The sequence below is a fragment of the Sus scrofa genome, chromosome 13, assembly GCF_054392235.1.
Source record: "Sus scrofa isolate SSC_HxYL_T2T_F1_AM1 chromosome 13, Sscrofa_HxYL_maternal_Yorkshire_Landrace_v2.0, whole genome shotgun sequence".
In the NCBI taxonomy this organism is placed as follows: Eukaryota; Metazoa; Chordata; class Mammalia; order Artiodactyla; family Suidae; genus Sus; species Sus scrofa.
Window position 1 is genome coordinate 137,924,028 of NC_139395.1, and position 20,414 is coordinate 137,944,441.

The following is a 20,414-nucleotide window of genomic DNA, read 5'->3' on the forward strand; positions in this document are numbered from 1 at the left end:
TCTTTCTTTTTTTCTTTTTCTTTTTACAGACACACTTGCAGCACATGAAAATTCCCAGGATAGGGGTAGAATCAGAGCTGCAGCTAACAGTCTACACCACAGCTACAGCAATGCTGGATCCGAGCCACATTCACGACATACGCCGAAGCTTGAGGCAATGTGGGATCCTTAATCCACTGAGTGAGGCCAGAGATTGATCCTGCATCCTCACAGATACTATGTTGGGGTTTTTTGTTTTTCGTCTTTTTTGTCTCTTTAGGGCTGTACCCACGGCATATGGAAGTTACCAGGCTAGGGGTCCAATCAGAGCTGTAGCTGCCGGCGTACCCACAGCCACAGCAACACAGGATCCGAGCCTTGTCTGCAACCTACACCACAGCTCAGGGCAACGCCGGATCCTTAACCCACTGAGTGAGGTCAGGGATAGAACCCTTGTCCTCGTGGATGGTAGTTGGGTTCGTTAACCACTGAGCCAGGAGGGGAATTCCTATGTTGGGTTCTTAATGATCTGAGTCACAATGGGAACTCCCTGCTGTCTTTCTTGAATGAATAAACAAATGAATAGAACTAGGAGGCTTAGTCTTCACAACTTACTGCCACTGTCTAATTTTGTGACTTTCAGCAAATTTAGTTCCTATAGTCCATAGATTCATTAAAAATATCATTGAACTTTTTAAGTGATGGCTTTTTTTTTTTTTTAATGGAAGCTTTAAATTTCCTCTACCCAATGATGTTATTCAATGGGTCTATGGGACTACCTATTATTTTGGAACAGACTCATAACCAACATTTCAATAATACCTATGCTAGCTTTGTCATAGTTCTAAAACAGTCTAAATATTTAAGAGAAATTCCTTCCAAAACAGAAGTCCAAATAAAGTTGTGTCATGTCATTGACAGTGTATTCAGAGTCTTTACGTTAACCTTTATGAACGGCTAGCATCAGTTACTTATCCCTTTCCAGACAGTTAAAACTGAAGGTAGAGCTCACAGGAGCTGATACTTAACCCCTCATTTCTGGGTAGACATAAAAAGTTTGCCAGGGGAGAGGGGGGCTACTGTGTTTCAAATGAACTGAGCAGTGTCCAGACCAGAACATTCAAATGATCACTAGACTCATGTGGCATCTGCTAGGTTCCATCTGGACTGAGCATTTCCTAGTCTTTTTCACTTAAATGTGGTCTTGCAAGTGAATCTGCTTTTATCTTATCAACACCTTGAGGAAGATTTGGGGAATGAAAGGTAGTGAGCATTTTTATTTATTTATTTTTTGTCTTTTTGCCATTTCTTGGGCCGCTCCCACGGCATATGGAGGTTCCCAGGCTAGGGGTCCAATCGGAGCTGCAGCTGCCGGCCTACGCCAGAGCCACAGCAACGCGGGATCCGAGCCGCGTCTGCGACCTACACCACAGCTCACAGCAACGCCAGATAGCTAACCCACTGAGCAAGGGCAGGGATCGAACCTGCAACCTCATGGTTCCTAGTCGGATTCGTCAACCACTGCGCCACGACGGGAACTCCATTTTTTAAATTTAAAAAAAAAATTTTTTTTTGGGTAGTGAGCATTTTTAGATTCCACTTCTGGTCTAGCCCTGACACTAATCATGAGACTTTTAGTCAGTTGCTTCTCTGGATCCAATTTTCCTTACTTGTAACATCAAGAGGTTGAGGAAGTAATTATCTCTAAAGTTCTTTTCAAAATTCAACATTCTGTCAATTTTTTGTTCTAAGGATAAATCCTCAGCTCAGCTGGTCCCATCTTCTTTTTCCTCTGAGATGACTTTATTCCTTCCATAGCAACTTATTAAGCATCTCCAAATTTTTGAGGGTTGGGCCTTAGTTTTATCCATCTTTCCAATACCTAACGCAATAACCAAACAGGTTTTTTCAAGTAGCATTGAAAATTGCTTCCTATATAAAATTCCATCTTTGTTTGGAGACGCTCACAGTTCAGAAAAGTAAGTACCAAACATCGTTAACCACTTAATTAAAAACTGAGGATAAAAAGAAAAAATTGGTTCCAGCCTCCTTTACCAGCTGTATGTTCCAACGGGGAACCAGAGACCGCTTGTAAGTTAACACTCATTGACGCTTTCATTGTGCCAGCGCTTTCCATGTATTATCTCAAGTAATACACACACCAACCTTACTTTCTAGGTACTAGTATTATCTGTTTCACGCTTGAGGAAATGGGAGCAGAGCGGTAAGTAACTTGCCTAGGTAATACCGTTACAAGCGAGAGGCAGCCTCATTCGGGCAAGACTGAGAAATCCTTGTGATTCTCCAAGGGGCCTGACGCGGCCAGAGAACAGCTGAGTTGAAGGTACAGAAGGAGCAGGGGGAAGTGACCATAGGAGAGAAGGCTCCAAAAACAGGCAAAGTGTGAAAAACAAACAAACAAAAAATACACCTCTCCAGAATGCAATAACATAGGCAGCCGGAGTTTAGGAAAGCAGATGGAAAAACGCCGGGTAAACAAGACCTGTAAAGCGCTTGGAGCCCGAAGGAACCGAGGAACCGGTCGGAAGTGACGTCACTAGCGGTGTTGGACGTTCGGCAGACTGCGGGACCTGGAGGCATTCTGGCCCGACTTGACGCCCGGAAGTTACGCCCCGGAGGCGGTACCTGGTAGTGGAGGGCGTCGCGGTGGGCGGGGCGGGGCTTCCGTGGGCATCCTGGAACCCTGGATCCCAGGCAGGTAACCTGCGGGCCGAACCTGGACCGGGGCAAGGGGGGAAGTTGGGGTTGGGGGGCTCTCAGCTGGGTCGAAGCCTCAAGCTCGGGTGGGGAAACCTGGATCTCACATGAGGTGGTGGCTGAGGAAAGGCTTCTTGGTGTGGGACTCTCTAGAGAGAGAGGGATACGGGGAACTTTGGGAACAGGGTCGTGAGGGCCGAGGTCGTTGAGGAAACGCAGGCTGAGTATTGTAGGAGTCTAGAATACTGGGATCACAGGCTCATGAATATTTGCGCTTGGGGATGAACAGATGGAACCTGGGCAATGATATGAACTCACCTAGAGTTCATTTCCCACCTACTCTGACCCCTATCCTGTTCTGCTAGTAGGGATAGCGACATTGTCTTTTCATCTCTTAATCCAGGACAGTGTCTTGTCACCACTATTAGGCATTCTTTAGATGCTGTCTAATGGATGAATTAATGAAGGCAGAAACCCAGTTCTGGTTCAGCAGGGGGAATGTCCCTGGAACTTAAGCATCCTTACCTCTGAATGTAGAAGTGAGGTTAGCTTAGTTTGGGTTTTGAGGATGTCAGTGTTGTAGAGATTCCAGACGTTGTTGTTTTTGTTTTGTGGTTATTGGAAGTTAGTGTCTTAATATTTTTCTCTGGGGTGGGTAAAGAGAGTAAGGCAATCAGTTTGGTTTCTTTCAGCTTCCTCTGCTTTTCTGCGAGTAACTTCAGGTGAATGATACTGGGCAGGAGTTGGCCATCAAATAATAAGCTGCAGTTGTAGCACTGTGCTTCTGATTACTATTCTAAGTGCTTTCTTTTCTGCAGTGTGAACTCAGTTCCTTTTTCTTAATGTTTTCTTAGGGTACTTTTGACATTTGATATGTCAATGAGAATTGCTTCATAACAAAGATGAAAAAAAAATCCAGTCAGAGTTTTCTCCTGGTGTGTACACATAAGGCTAATAAATGAAACCCAGAGGGGCCCTGTGGGGCTCCTGGGCACAAATGCCTTTCCCCATTTCTTGTTCTTAGGAAATGGGCCTCATTCAGCTTCCATAACCTTCCTTGAGTTCCAAGGGACAGGTGCAGACAGTTGCTGATCAGGGAAGGAAGGGGTTGCAAAGACAAGGGAAGAATAGTCAAGCAACAATAGGACAGTCTTAAGAGATATACATAATAAAATAGGCACCTGAGAGAAAAGTTATATTCCTTTTGCTTTTTTTAGAAATGAATACTTTAAAACTGAACAGCTTAGGGTCCTTCCTTGTCCTTCTCCCTGGCTTAAATGCACACTGAACACAATAATCTGTAAGCTAAAGATAGGCACCCTGACCATAATTGCCTGTGGGTTAAAGATTATTAGCACATGATGTTTCTCAAGAACTTTCCTAGTTTGTTCTAATCTCTGATCAATATGCCCTTTTCGTAAGTACTATTATTCTAGGCAGTAAACCAGAAGATCACCATCATGATCATACCGAGGTCTTCTGACTCCAGATGTGGATGACTAAGATTCCCCCAAAGAAAGAAGAATGCATGTTTGTCCCAATCCCGATTCCTATCTGAAAACCTGTTTTTCTCCTTTTTACTATAAAACTCCTTGCAATTCTTTCCACTGAGGGTGGGGTGGGAGGGGAGCACAGTCTTTAGGGTATTAGCCTGCTGTGACCCTCCTTTGCCTGGCAAAGCAGTAAAGCTGTTTTTTCTCCTTTACCCCAAACTCTGTGTTTCAATTCGGCACCAGCAAACAGAGGCCAAATTTGGCAACACTGACTCCTTCCAAAGAGTGATAGGAGGCTTCCAAAAGAATGAATCCCTAAAGGTTAAATTGTTTCCTTTGTAAAGTATTTGTTTAGATGTCTTGAATGTGATGAAGAGTGGACTGGACCTAAAGAACAAGTAGTATAACCAGATTGTTTTCAGCCCTCAGATGGAGAAAAGTGCAAGTGACACATCAGGCTGTGTAGAGAGATCTGGGCATGAATCACTGTCTAGATGCAGTGATTGATTTAGATCTAGGGAGGTGATTTTATGTATGGGTTTCATTCTGTCTAATGAGATAGTAGTTTCTAAGTGGTCGTAGAATCTCATAATGGAGTAGGAAAACCTGACTTAATGGCTTTTTTTTTTTAATAAATAATAAGCTAGTAAACATTTTTAGATTTAAAGGAATTTAAGATGTTATTAGAAATAGATTGGAAAAAACCTGAAAGTAGAAATGTGAATACATTATTGAAGTCATCTAATTTTTAAAAGTTGCCTGCCTTTAAAGCTTCTTTTCCCACTTTTTGGAAATTGTTAGTATCCAAATCATCCCCACTTTGAGTGCTCTTACTATGGTGCCCTTTTAGGATACATATGAACTTGGTGCAAAGTAATATTTTGAGATCCTTTAGATTTATGTTAATATTAATGTCTTACTTAAAGTCTAATTTTGCTATTGGTCTGCTTTTTAATGTCATGTCCACTAAGTTTGGGTATCTAAATGCCTATATTCATAATAATGATTATAAGTGTTATTCATAGTAAATTGGTATCAAAGTGTTAACTTAGGTATATGCATTGACATTCTTGAGGTTTTCAGTTTTTCAGAACGCTGCTATCTGTGGACTCTAATATGGACTTCATTTAAAGAAATCCAAGGACCATTAATGGACAAAAACATGAATCAAATTTTATTAAGGCATTCAAATCCTAGCATTTTGGGAAAGGTAAGTTGTTAACTATTTTATGTTAGGTGAGAAATAGAATAGCCCTGAAGTGGCGTAGAAAACTGTAGGACTGTGTTTGAAAAATACAGGCTGAATTTCTTTATATTTTAATCTGGACCTTCCAAAAAGAGTTTTGATATCAGTACATATGAGGCAGTTGTTACTATTTCTCTGTAAAACTGATCAGAAATTAAAGAGATTGACAAGATATATTATTCCTAGAAGATTATTGCTTTACTTTCATTTTTTCTGGGAGATCTCCTTTTAACACTTTAGAGCCTGGTAGAATGTATCAGTCCTGTAGATATGGGCTTCAAACAGTCATTTATATCATCTCACATCCAAGATTGGCTCTGTAATAGTATATGTCCCAAATCTTCTAGCCAGTTTTATTTTATGCCTTAGGTTGAAGCGAGAAAAGAGATCAAAAAAGTCTTTTTTTTTTTTTTAAACCCTGATTTATGTTACTTTCTTTTCTTTTTTTCTTTTTTCTTGTTTGTTCTTTAAAAAAAAAAAAGTATCTGAGATGATTCATTCCCCAGGGCTTTTTATCTTTCTGTCCCAGGGGTAAAGTTTCTCTCTCTCTTCCTCTCTCTCTCTCTCTCTTTTTTTTTTTCTTTTCTATTTTACCTTTCCAGGCCTGGGAGTTTCCAATTTCCAAAACCTAAACTTCTAACTTTGTGATAATATTAGGCACCTTTTAGTCATTACTTATTAAACTTGTAGTTTTTCTTGGTCTTCTCTGTAGATAAAAATGACCTCTTGTTTAGAATTTATTCAGTTCTAAAAATAGGCTGTATTTCTAGGAATTCATCTTTCAGACATACTTGCACTTGCACATAAAAATTTGTATATAAAAATATTCATCACTATATTATTTGAAATTAAAAAAACGAGACTTGTGGTTGCCTGATGGGAGGGGGAGGGAGGGGGAGGGATTGGGAGCTTGGGCTTATCAGACACAACTTAGAATAGATTTATAAGGAGATCCTGCTGAATAGCATTGAGAACTATGTCTAGATACTCATGTTGCAACAGAACAAAGGGTGGGGAAAAAACTGTAATTGTAATGTATACATGTAAGGATAACCTGACCCCCTTGCTGTACAGTGGGAAAATAAAAAAAAACCAAAAACAAAAACAAAAAACCCGAACAACTAGAAATAACCTAAACATCCTTCAACAGAGGTCTGGTTAAATAAATGGCTTCATACAATGTAGTACTTCCCTGCTCTTAGAATGAAGTAGATCCATAGGTGGAGATAAAGAAAAATCTCTAAGATACATTAAGTCAGAAAAACCATATAGAACTGTATGTATAGTGTGTTTTCATTTGTGTTTTTAAAAGCATGTATTTCTGTACATACTGGTAAAACTTTTTCAAATCTATGTAAGCAGCTATTGACAGAGGTACCCCTAGGGAATGAGACTGTAAGTCTAGAGTAGGAAGAAGACTCATTTTTTTCTGTAATCTCTTTCTGTAATCTCTCTCTTTCTTTTTCTTTTCTTTTCTTTCTTTTTTTTTTGTACCATTAGCATGTTTTTAGTTTTATGATACTAAGAAACAAACAGCACAGCTGCAGCCTAATTCAGTAAGTTGTAGGAGCCCGCTGCTGTTCCTTATGACTTTTGTCCTTATGATTACTTGCACTCTTCAGGAGGAATGGGGTTACACAATGAATTAAGTTTATCATAAAGCTGCATGGAGAGTTTGGTGTTATTTTGATAGGTTTTTAATAAGGATTTGTAGATAAATTAGGTGCTTAGTGCTGCTGAAATCAATGCTCCTATACAATTTATAGCATGTGTCTGACCTCCCCAGGTGTTACGGATATTGTGACCTTTGTTTACAATGTAGGTTCCTGTTGTACCAGCATGGTTCTTCTGAGCCTCTCCGTTAATGCGGAATGTGATGGAGTTTATTTGATTTGAATTACCATTTAAGGACTCTACTGTTTAAATATATTTTACCGTTATTATTTCACTTTGTTCTCGATGTTTGGCCTTAAGGCATTCCAAAGAATGTTCTCTCTGTTATAAACCAGGAAACCTGAAAGATCATTTAGATATATTTGGATAATCGCATTCCATATTGAGAATATTGCTTTAAATTGGCTGATTATCTGCCTTGGAACTTAGCAAAAATTTCTGGTGACTTTTACTTCTCTAGCCATCTTTCCCTCCACACTTTCATTGGGACAACTTTGGAATAATAGTAGTGGGTCAGTAAAATGAGTTATACAAGAAATTTAAAGATATTATAATCTTCGTTTTATTAGTAGAGGGAATTTATTTGAAACTTGCTTGAGAATAGGCTGTATAAGATACATACCTAACTGATACAACTATTATATAAAATAAATGTTTGTCTGTCTTGTTAAAATCAAAATGGAGGCCACTAATCTAGCGGCTGAGTCACGATTAATGGACTAGAACAGGTCATGGTATGTCAGGTGTTTTATACTACACTTTGTTTTGCAAATGATCATTTCTGTTATATGATGCTTTGCTTCTTGAGATCCTTGGGATTAATCACTGTTGGCCACAGGGGGGAAATCATTAGGCAGGCTGCCTAGAGTGGGACTCCTTATTCTTGCAAAGAGAATGGATAGCAATGAATTGAATCCAAAGGTAGAGTGTGTTTTCCTGAGTCAAGATAAATATGGTAAAAGTGACTATTAAAAGAAAGGAGATAAATATGAATGTAAATGTTATATGTCGAGAACATAGAACTGGGGAGGTATGTGTGTGTGTGTGCGTGCACGTAGATACATTATATATTAAAATGTGTATATCTGTTATCTCAAATATATATATATATATTTCTTCACATGTATTTTATGTAAAAATCACAAATTTTACATAGGAAGATATCCAATCTTCCAAGAAAAAAAAAGTCAGAATTTTAAGGTCTCAAAACTTGGCCTGTTCTAGGCTAATGTCATAACTGTAAGGACAGTTTGAAGAATTTTGGAAGTTTTAAGCTCATTCACAGGATCCAAGTGATACAAAGGTAGACAAAGCTCTGAGAATGAGAAAGTTAAAATCTAGTTATGTGCAAGATTATGGTTAAGGGTATCTTATGATTCTCTTCTGTGGCATTGTTTTGGGTGGGGGGAAAAAAGAAGGAAAAACTGAAAAGTGTATTGCTGTTCAATTTGCATTGAGTTAGGTCCATAAGCCTTTCCTAGCATTCCTATTGTGTATGAGCAAGACGGATTAACTAGTCCTGTTACCTACAGAGAATCAGTTTTTGTATATTAATTATTGGATATACCTTGAAGAATAAGAAAATTGTTTTTAATCAGTTTGTGGTTACATGGAGGGACAGTTGTGATGATCTAGGTTAAGGGGATTAGGACTATTTTTTTCTACTTTGGAAGAGTTGGAGAAACTCCTTGGAAGTACACTTGTACTCTGTTATTTGAGGCCAAATTTAGTTATAAGGAAGAGAAGGTACAGATAAAACTAACCAACAGTGGGGCAGGTTGTGTCAAGAGGCAGTGAACTTAAGTCATGAGGGTTAGTTAAGCCGAGTTTGAACACTGGGAATGTTGTAGAGGGGATTTCTTGTTGTATGGAAGATTCTACCAGATATCTACCTTTCAAATCCCAAAACAACTTTATTGTGCAATAAGGTGATTTATTATGATGTAATGTATACATTCTGTTATCCCTGTATTTAAATACTGAGAGCTAACTTATCCACTGGTCATTTATCCACCAACTTCAACTTATGAATAGGAAATAAAACTGCCTGAGCTCCCAAATAATAAGACACAAAATCTATGTGCTTTTCTTGGGTTCTCACTCAGTGTATTTACATTTAGATACAGTTCTAACAGGTTAATTAACTGTTATCTAACTCCACAGTGTATTTAGAAGCAACAAATTCTGAGTGGTTCAAGTACTCCAATTAGAGGCAGGCACATAGACAAGGATGGACAAGAAGAGGTCCTACTGTAAGGAACTGTATTCCATCTCTTGGGCTAGACCATGGAGGAAGATTGTATGAGAAGAAGAATATGTATATGTGTGTGTGTGTGTGTGTGTGTGTGTGTGTGTGTGTGTATGTGGCTGGGTCACTACCCATACAACCAACTACCTATACAGCAGAAATTGACACAATGTAAATCAACTATACTCTAATAAAAATAAAATTAAAAAAAAAGAAGAATGTCAGAAAGTGGACCAACTTATTTTACAATTGTAGCGATCTGGGCTCTTTTGACTAAATGCCTTATACAGTGGAAAGAGCAAGGAATCTTAAGAGTGGTAAAGACAGATTTGAATCTAGGCTCCAATATCTACTAGCTGTTCTATTAATTGATTTATTATTCATTCTAAAGATCAGTCTTCATCTATAGAACAGGAATTTACTGAAGAGTAAATGTATGTAAAAGATTTGCCTATATTAGGTATTAAGTAAATAATAGCTATTATTATTTCATTATTACCATAGAGCCTACTCTGTCTTGAATTTTTTTCTCTTCAAGTAGAGCAAGAACAAACTTTAATAATTTTATTGTGAGTTAATATATGTTAATGCTAATAATGGTAATGGCATCTTTTAAAAACCTTTTAAAAAAATATAAGTAATCCATGTCCACTTCATAAAAATTAGGATATAGGGAAAAAAATGTATATCCTCAAAAAAGGAATAAAGTCACCTGTAATCCTCTACCATGGTTAATATTTTAGTGGCATGCTTTGTTTTTAAACTGCTTTGACACTTCTATAGGATGTCACTTGTGTGTAATGACTTCTGAACCTGACTCTGTATGACTCCTGTTAGGAAACATAAATTAGTCACTATACTTCCTAATCAGAATATAAAGAAAGATTGTGATATGGCACAATGCTGATTTAAAGGCAGCCCTAGCCCTGGTAAATTTTGTTATGTTGAAGCCAGTTTTGTGGAGTAGTGGGTTTGGAACTGGAGGACCTGAGTTTGAATCCTGACTCCACTATTTGCTAGCTAGGTAAACTACCTGAATTTCTTAACTTCTCTGTGCCTTAGTTTTTTCATGTGTAAATAGGGGATAAGAGTAATATCTAATTTATGGAGTTGTTATGAGGAGTGAATGAATTAATCTACTTGAAGTGCTTATAGCAGTGCTTGGCACAAAGTATAGACTCAATAAATATAAGTTGCTATTATTATTGTTAATTTTTATTTTATTTTATTTTTTTGTCTTTTTAGGGCCTCACTCATGACATATGGAGGTTCCTAGGCTAGGGGTCTAATCAGAGCTGTAGCTGCTGGCCTACGCCACAGCCATAACAATACCAGATCTGAGCCACATCTGTGACCTACACCACAGCTCACCTACACCACAGCTCACGGCAATGCCTGAATCCACTGAACGAGGCCAGGGATCCAACGTGAGTCCTTATGGATACTAGTCAGATTCGTTTCTGCTGAGCCACAGCGGGAACTCCATTATTGTTAATTTTTAAAAGCTTAATATTTTCTTAGAAAACAAAAAACAGATTTATTTACTGGAGCAGATAAAAGAAACAAGTTGGAATGAGCACAAAAGTAGTCATTAAGATTTACTGTTTATATGTTTTTCATTTGAACATGCAAAGTGGTCTGAATTTTTCCATTCTAAGGCTTTGTTAATTTTTATCCTTGTTTAAATATTTTCAAACCTGTGGTTTGCTCCTAGTTCGGCTTCTTTCTTTACCCCACAAAATCTACTTGATTTTATGCTATCTCATCCAACAAATATTTTGGCAATGCTTTCAAAGATCAAAAGCCCTTTTAGACAATCAGATATCCTGAATAACAATGAAAGAGATTCAGGAAATTATCATTAAATCCGTATATCTGACTACAACCCCAGGTTGTTTCATAAGAACTTTTAAAATCAGTTGCAACTTGAAGTGAAGAATATTAAAAAATAAAGCAGTGAACATATTTAGCCAGTGTGTATGCTATCTATATCTTTTAAAAAATCTTTTTTCTTTCCTTTTTTTCTTTTAGTTTTCCTGTTGTGTTCTTTTGGGTTTTGGTTTTTTTTTTTTTTTTTTTTTTTTTTTTTTTTGTCTTTTTTTTAGGGCCACACCCATGGCATATGGAGGTTCCCAGGCTAGGGGTCAAATTGGAGCTGTAGCTGCTTGCCTACACCACAATCACAGCAATGCGGGATCCAAGGCACGTCTTCGACCTACACCACAGCTCACAGCGCTGGATCCTTAACCCACTGAGCGAGGCCAAGGATTGAACCTGTGTCCTCATGGATGCTGGTCAGATTTGTTTCCACTGAGCCATGATGGGAATTCTTGCTGTGTTCTTCAGCATAGTATCTATCGATCTGGTTATTTACTGGTCAAAGAGTTATAGCTTTTCAAAACTCTTCACAAGTTTTTTAGACTTGCTAGTAAATTTTTTTTTGTTTTATTTTTAAAGCATTAAGTACAAGTTTTGAAGACCCTGGGGCCTGCCATCATTATGCATACATGATTTGAGTTTGAATAACTTCATCAAGAGTTAGATCCTGTCAAAAGCCTCAAGTCTCATCCGTAGTAAAGCACTCCATTGAACCCTCTCACAAAAATAAAGGCTTAAAGGGACTAAAATCCATGACTACATTCCATTTTATGTCCTTTCCTCTGATCTCTCTTCAGTTTCCTTGGCCTTTAGGGTCTTTCGTATTGCTTGCATTCCTTTAGACTACAGCCGAAGAATCAGTGCTTTCCAAAAGAATATATGTCCTATGGCTGTAAGTTTTCATCGTTAGAGAAGCATAAACTTGGCTTGATAAGTTTTGAATCAGGTCTTTTATTGTATCTTGTAAAAACATGAGTTCACACTAAGAAAATGAGGACGAAGTGGTAAAAATATTTGGGGTCAGATTATGCTCTCAGAGGGTACATGATTTAGAGAATAGAGCCTTCAACCTAAAAGTTAATGGTTCTTATTCTCTAGCCTCTTACTAGATATTTGATAACTGAGGCAGTCAGGTAACCTCTCTGAGCCTTAACTTAATCATCTGTAAAGTAAATCTGATAATACTTTCCCTAGCAGAACTGTTGTGAGGTTCAAATGAAATAATGTATATTAAAAAAGACTTTTATATAAAATGTGTAGGATCCTGTCACACAGTTGCAAACCACGGGCTCAGCTCTTGGTTTAAGTGCACCTTATAAAGTATGTGCCTGTCTAGGTTGGCTACGTGGTAATAACACAATGTTAATTTTTTTTTTCCTTGAGTACATAGAATACAGTAGTGGGCTAATCTGAGGAGGAGGACTATATATTTCCCTAAAATTGTGTTAGTATTGATAATGCTCTAGAGCAGTTACTGTGTTGTGACATATACATGGTGTGCAAGATTTGTTTGCTAAGCTGTGACCAGCATTTTCTTTTAAATGAAAGTAAATAGAAAATTTCACAATGCACCCCATGTGGTAAGAGTAAATATTGTTTTACTTATAAGTATCTGTGAATGTGTGTGTTTATATTTGTGTATTTGGTCATTAAATAAAAAACATTTTTCCCTGTGAGTAGCAGTTGCTGATTTAGCAGTATCATTTTAGTACCACTTACTTTCTGTGCATTTGGATTCTTAGGAGATTGGGTGTTTCTTTTCACTTTATACCACTACTGTGACAAAGGAATTAACAGTTAATATCAGTTTGACTTTTGGTCTAATTAATCAGATATTTAACACATAACACAGAGAAAACCTATGGGCCCTATGGGTATTTTATTTAAAATTCTGATATCGTCTACTCTCATACCAAGGCTATTATAGCATTTAAGGTTGGTTTGACGAGGTACTGGTAAAAAGGTTTTGTTAAATATATTTCTCCTTTAATTTTTTTTAAACTTTTATCTTTCTGGCCTAATGAAAAACAACTCCTGCTTGGTTTAGCATTGTCTGAGGACTGAGTAGAGATAGGCTGTAGAGAATATAGTTAGCGTGACTGGAAGTTTGATGGTCTCTAGAAGAGAAAAATGCCAATTTTTTTTCTCTGAGTACCTAAATTTATCTTTAATGATTTAAGATAAGCTACTGACATTAACTTAAACAATTATTTTCCTAAAAACAGATATCCACCATTTTGGTGATAGCATTAGTTAGGAATAGGTGACTTTTATAGTATTCTTGAGCAGTGGGTAATGGCTTCTTCTTACATTGGTTGTGCATTGTAATTTATTGGTGAGGAACTAATTCTTTAGTGCTTTACTAAATTGTGACCAGCGTTGCTTTTGAAATGAAAGTACATAGAACAGAAAGTTTTCACAATGCATTCCACATGGTAAGAGCAAATATTGTTTTAGTTATTTCTCTGTCATCTCCCAGTAGTCAGCTCCAGCCACTCTGGTCTCCTAGCTGATCCTCAGAATGCTAAGCTTTCTTCTACTTCAGCAACTTTGTACTTGGTATTCTCTGTGCCTGGAATGTTCTTGCCTTAGATATCTATGTGGTTTAATCCCTCGACTTCAGATCCTTCAGTGAGTAAGGCTCTCTTGGACATCTTATTTAAAATGATGCCACCACCACCACCATCCCATGGCACTCCTATTCCCTTCCCCCGCTTTATTTTTCTCCGTAGTACTTATCTCTCTCTTTTTTTTTTTTTTTTTGTCTTTTTAGGGCCGCACCCATGGCATATGGAGGTTCCCAGGCTAGGGGTCTAATCGAAGCCGTAGCTCCGGCCTACACCACAGCCACAGCAACACTGGATCCTTAACCCACTGAGCAAGGCCAGAGATTGAACCCACAACCTCATGGTTCCTAATAGGATTTGTTAATCACTGAGCCAGGATGGGAACTCCTCATGGTACTTAGCTCTTGACTGACATTCTATTCACCAGTGTTCTTCCCACCACTGGAACAGTGCCTGACACGTGGTAGGTGCTTAGGACATATTTATTAAGTGAATGAATTTAACTTGTATTCTCAGAGGTGCACATTTGGGACAATGAGTCCTATAAACCAAATTATGGGGACTTAATATTTGTAAGTTAATATGAGTTAAGTATATTTAAAATGAGTTAAATATATTTAAAGCTTGCTTTGTTCTAAATATTTGAAGTGGCTTCTAAAAATGCATATAGTACAATGGGATGAAGACATATAAAGAGAACAAAACAAAGAAAATGTCATTGTAACATTAAAATAGATAAATTTAATATATAGAAGTTCCTCCAATCCAAAGGCAGATTATAAATTTGACTCGTTAAAGAGTTAGCTTGCTCAGAAATGATAATTGGACTTGAATCATTAACTGTTCTGTGGCACGGTTCACTGACATTGAGTCATAGAAACCCAGAAAACCTGTTTGTCTTAACTGTAACAACTTGTGAAATTACTCTTATAGAAAAAACTTGGTTTTGTTATTAGGAAATGCCCTCTTGGTATAAAACATATAAAAATCCATCCATAATGAAGCTTCTGCTATGTCTCAGACATGACAGTCATGGCTATCAGCCTCTGCTTCTGTTGCATTTAGGACATTTCCAAGGTTAATTCAAATGTAGTAATTGGATATTTTTGGAAGTCCGCTGTCAAAGATACCAACAAGGACATCAGTTACTCTAATTTCTCCTACTTGTGGGGTAGTATGAGATTCCAGTGATTGTGGCTTCCTTTTAAGACAGAATTGGAGGCTTAGAAATAGGTTTTTCATTTTGCAATATATGCATATATCAAATTATTGTATTGTATACCTTAAACTAATGTAAGGTTATATAATCCGTAAAAGTAGGGGAAAATGTTTTTATACAATGAACAACTGAACTGGGGTGGAGGGTTGGGAGTTAAGCAGGTGAATTAGACTTCACGAAAGTCTAATTCAAGAAATTACAAAAATCACCAAAGTGATTTTTAGTAACCAAAATCAGTGCTGCCTTGTGTACATGTGAAGTTAAATGGGACATTATACAGTAGTCCATATCTTTTTGTTTATGGGATGTATACTTTCTGAATTCTATTTTTTTTTTGTCATTTAAAACAAATAAATGAAATGAATGAAAACAAAACTAAGAATTATGGAGATCCCTATAGGCCAGTGATAAAGCAGGGGATGCGAGTGGAAGTGGACTGCAGACCTTCCTGTAAACTTCGCAGTACTTAAACAAAGCTGGCATTTTGAGGCAAAAGTAGAGAATTTTTTTTTTTTTTTGTCTTTTGTTGTTGTTGTTGTTGCTATTTCTTGGGCCGCTTCCACGGCATATGGAGGTTCCCAGGCTAGGGGTCGAATCGGAGCTGTAGCCGCCGGCCTACGCCAGAGCCACAGCAACGCAGGATCCGAGCCTCGTCTGCAACCTACACCACAGCTCATGGCAACGCCGGATCGTTAACCCACTGAGCAAGGGCAGGGACCGAACCCGCAACCTCATGGTTTCTAGTCGGATTCGTTCACCACTGCGCCACGACGGGAACTCCAAAAAGTAGAGAATATTTAGCTAAGTGGTGTTCCACTGGCAAAATGTGCTTTTATTTGACTTTTTTCTTCCTTTTTATCTTTCTCCCTTCTTTCTTAGACCCTGAAGGTAAAGAGTACTTTTGGAAGTCAAATCTTCTGTCCTGCTCCATTTTTCAGGTTGAAAGAAGGGAACTAAATGAACATTAGACTTTTAGGGAAGTAATGAAAATATGATTTTTAAAAAATCATTTATGTTCCACTTATTTCAAAGAAAGAATATAAGGAGACAATAAGAACACCATAGAGCCATTAAGGTGGAATGTTTGCATAAAGGGAAAGTAATTTTACCAGAAACTTTATATGTAACATATTGTTGATTAAATGTTCATATTGGGTTATATTTAATCTGTAAGTATACATGTACATTATTCTAAGTTAAAATGTTTTAATTAAATGTGCTTTACGTATTTGGTTTATTTGATGGAACTTTATGTTCCTTTTTAAAGAAATTAAGCATCTTCATTTTGGCATTTGATGAGTAACAGTAGAAAACCTGAGAACAGACAGAACTATCAGTGTAAAAATAATGCAGAGGTCATCATATCTTCTAGCATAAGTGATGTAGAAGCAGAGAGATCTTGTTTTCAGTAAAAGTGTTGAAGCGGCAGAAAGAAAATATCCCCCAACTTATTTGCTGACACAAATTTTGCTAGAGAGGACAAAAAAGAAAAAAGAAGGTCCAGGCTTTTAACTTGATATTTCTCCAACTGTGTTACTCAGAATGCTTGTATACAGGGGATAAAAGAGAATCTATAAAGCAAAGAGGTTCTATAATGACAAAAGTTTGGAAAAAGTTGTACTCTATTTTGGAAATTTATAATGCAAATTAGCATTTTCCAGACTGAAGTGTGCCCAGAACCCTTTTTGGCTCATAAAATCTTAGTAACCTTTGGAATAGAGTTTCAGGAAATACTGTTTTTGATTGAAAAATAAATTTTAAAAATATGTACATTTATACATGTATACTAATATTTTCTACAACATTGGATATACTCAAGTAAATAAATCCTTTTTTTTTTTTTTTTTGTCTTTTGTCCTTTTGGGGCCACACCCGTGGCATGTGGAGGTTCCCAGGCTAGGGGTCTAATCGGAGCTGTTGCTACCAGCCTACGCCACAGCCACAGCAATGCCGGATCCTTAACCCACTGAGCAAGGCCAGAGATTCAATCCACAACCTCATGGTTCCTATTTGGATTCGTTTCCTCTGTGCCACGATGGGAACTCCAATAAATCCTAATTGTTAATAAAATTTTCGTCCAGCATCCTTAATGAGTATAGATGTTAAAATATTAAAATTATTCCAAAATTTATACTTACGTATTAAATTGAATGTGTGGTCACTAAGTAATTTGTACAGCATGATGTAGATAATCACTTATCTTTTCCTGGACACACTTTCTTTTTTTTATGATTTTTGTTTTTTCCATTATGGTTGGTTTATAGTGTTCTGTCAATTTCTGCTCTACAGCAAAGTGACCTAGTCACACATATATATACATTCTTTTTCTCACATTATCCTCCATCATGTTGACTAGATATAGTTCTCTGTGCTATACAGTAGGGTCTCATTGCTCATCCACTCCAAAGGCAATAGTTTGCATCTATTAACCCCAGACTCCCAGTCCTTCCTGCTCTCCCCGCCACTTGGCAACCACAAGTCTGTTCGCTATGTCCATGAGTTTCTTTTCTGTGGAAAGTTTCATTTTTTGCTGTATATTAGATTCCAGATATGTGACATGGTATTTGTCTTTCTCTTTCTGACTTATTTCACTTAGTACGAGAGTCTCTAGTTCCATCCATGTTGCTGCAAATGGCATTATTTTGTTCTTTTTTATGGCTGAGTAGTATTCCATTGTATGTATATAGGATATCTTCTTAATCTGTTCGTCTGTGGATAGACATTTAGGTTGTTTCCATGTCTTGGGTATTGTGAATAGTGCTGCAATGAACATAGGGGTGCATGTATCTTCTTTACTGAAAGTTTTGTCTGGATATATGCCTAAGAATGGGATTGCTGGGTCATATGGTAGTTCTATATTTAGTTTTCTGAGGTACCTCCATACTGTTTTCCATAGTGGTTTACCAATTTATATTCCCACCAACAGTGCAGGAGGGTTCCCTTTTCTCCATACCCCCTCTGGCATTTGTTATTTGTTGACTTGTTAATGATGGTCATTCTGACAGGTGTGAGGTGGTACTTCAAGTAGTTTTGATTTGCATTTCTCTAGTAATCAGTGATGTTGAGCATTTTTTCTTATGCCTGTTGACCATCTGTATATCTTCTTTGGAGAAATGTCTATTCAGGTCTTTTGCCCATTTTTCAATTGGGTTGTTGGTTTTTTGACTATTGAGTTGCATCAGTTGTTTGCATATTTTAGATATTAAGCCCTTGTCAGTTGCATTGTTTGAAACTATTTTCTCTCATTCTGTAGGTTGTCTTTTTTTTTTTTTAATGGTTTCCTTTGCTCTGCAAAAGCTTGTCAGTTTGATTATTTTTGCTTTAATTTCTGTTGCCTTGGGAGACTTTTACCTAAGAAAACATTTGTAAGGTTGAATGTCAGAGAATGTTTTGCCTAATTTCTCTTCTAGGAGTTTGATGGTGTCTTTCTTACGTTTAAGTCTTTAAGCCATTTTGAGTTTATTACTGTGCCTGGTGTGAGGGTGTGTTCCAGTTTCATTGATTTACATGCAGCTGTCCAGTCTTCCAGCACCACTTGCTCGGACACATTTTCTTTACTGAGCCTCCATTATATCACATCCTTTAGGCTTTCCTCCTACTTCTCTGACTATTCTTTCTCTTCTAGTCTCCTCTGTTGGTTTCTCCTTATTTTCTTGATCTCTAAATACTAGAGTGCCCTAGAGCTCAATCCTAGGACCTTATCTCCTTTCCACCTAGACTCATTTCTCTGACAGTTTTGTCTACTGTCAAGGCCTTAATACCATATTTACTAGAAAATGTTTATCTCCAGCATGGACCTCTCTGAACTACGGACTTATATATACATCTGCCAACTTAGCATTTCCATTTTTATGTCTTAATATTTATCTCAAAGTTAACATGTTCAAAACTGAACACCTATCTTCTCTCCCATCAAACTTCTTTTTTAGTTTTTATCTCAGTAATAGACAGTTCCATCGTTTCTGTTGCACAACCTTGGAGTTACCCTTGACTCCTCTTTCTCTCATACCTACAATCTGATCCTTTAGAAAGTCCTGTTGACTCTACCTGAACATATAAGCAGAGTCCAGTCACCTCTACTATTACCTCCTAACTTATCTTTTTTCTTCCTTGCCCTTTTCAAACTATTAACACAGCTGCCAAAGTGATCCTGTTGAGATAGAGGTAACATCAGGTCTCTCTGCTCAAAAGTCCAGTAGCTTTCTCTTTTACTAATAAAAATCCTTTACCTCTTTGACCTGATCTGCTACCAGTCTTCACCAGATTCACTTGTTTCAGCCTTCTCTCTGTTTTAGGGTTTTTGCTGATGCTTTCCCTGTGCTTGGAATGTTCTTCTAGGTACTATATGGTACTTTCCCTCACTTCCTTCAGGATTTGACTCAGAGGTCACTTCCTCAGTGAGGTCTTCATTAGCTGCATTACCTAACTCCCAGCCCTCCTTTCCCCCGCAAGCACACACAAACTTCTTAATCCCTTTTCTTGCTTTCTTTTCCTCCTTCTCACTGTATAACATTCCATGTATTTTTCTTATTTATCTGGTCTATTTTTTTTCTTCCAGCTCTAGAATGTAAGCTGCATGAGAGCAGAGTGATTTGTTTTGTCGTTTTTGTTTGTTCTCTGCTGCAATCCTAGTAACTAGAACAGAACTTGGCTCAGACGATACTAAATATTCGTTGAATGAATGAATGAATGATGTATGGAATTGCTTAACTGCCTTAATTAGCCAAATGTAATGTAGTTTAGTTGTCTTAATGTGGCTGAATATATAATAGTTAAAGTTTTCATTTATACAAAAGTCAAGGTAGTTTCAATATAATGGGGAAAAATCCAGGTTAAGCTTAGAATTTCTCAAAATATCAATGTGTATCTATACACATTTAGTCAATTACTATTTAATGAACTGTGGATATTTTCAAGTATTCTGTCAATGTGCAATGAAAAACAATGCTTTCAATAGGTTAAAATTAAGTAAATTGCTCTCGAATGGGTAAGGTAAATATAGTCAACATAGTGGTAGCATCTTTTTCTGAACTTATCATAACATGTAAAAATAGATGTATGTGAAATGGTAGGTAATTTCATTGGGAAAAATAAGAGAACACATATAAATAGAAAAATCATTAAGGAAAGCACAAGAGAATAAGTGATTGACCTCTAAATGTTTATCTGCTATAATGCAACTTCCCTTATAACCATGTGGTATTGGTATAAACAGATCAAAATATAAGCAGCAAGACTGAAAACCAAAATTATATACATCAGTATTAAGAGGATTATTTTGAAAAAAAAAAAACAAACTTAACCCATGACTCAGATATTGGCATGGATCCAATTCATAGGAAAAAGCACTACTGGTATTTGTATTGCATTCTTTTTTTTTTTTTTTTTTTTT

General features: G+C 37.2%; 1 protein-coding gene across 4 annotated transcripts in view; it reads left to right on the forward strand.

The window, feature by feature from the left end:
• Positions 1–2,659: 2,659 nt before the first annotated feature.
• Positions 2,660–20,414, forward strand: part of MAP3K13 (mitogen-activated protein kinase kinase kinase 13) — a 176,386-nt gene continuing 158,631 nt past the window's right edge. For 2 of the 4 annotated variants that reach the window (XM_021069980.2, XM_084990591.1), the window contains exons 1-2: positions 2,660–2,698; positions 5,274–5,400. The gene's annotated coding sequence lies outside the window, so the exon portion shown is untranslated. The remainder of the gene's footprint in view (positions 2,699–5,273; positions 5,401–20,414) is intronic. The other 2 variants (XM_084990590.1, XM_084990592.1) reach the window with 1 other exon arrangement.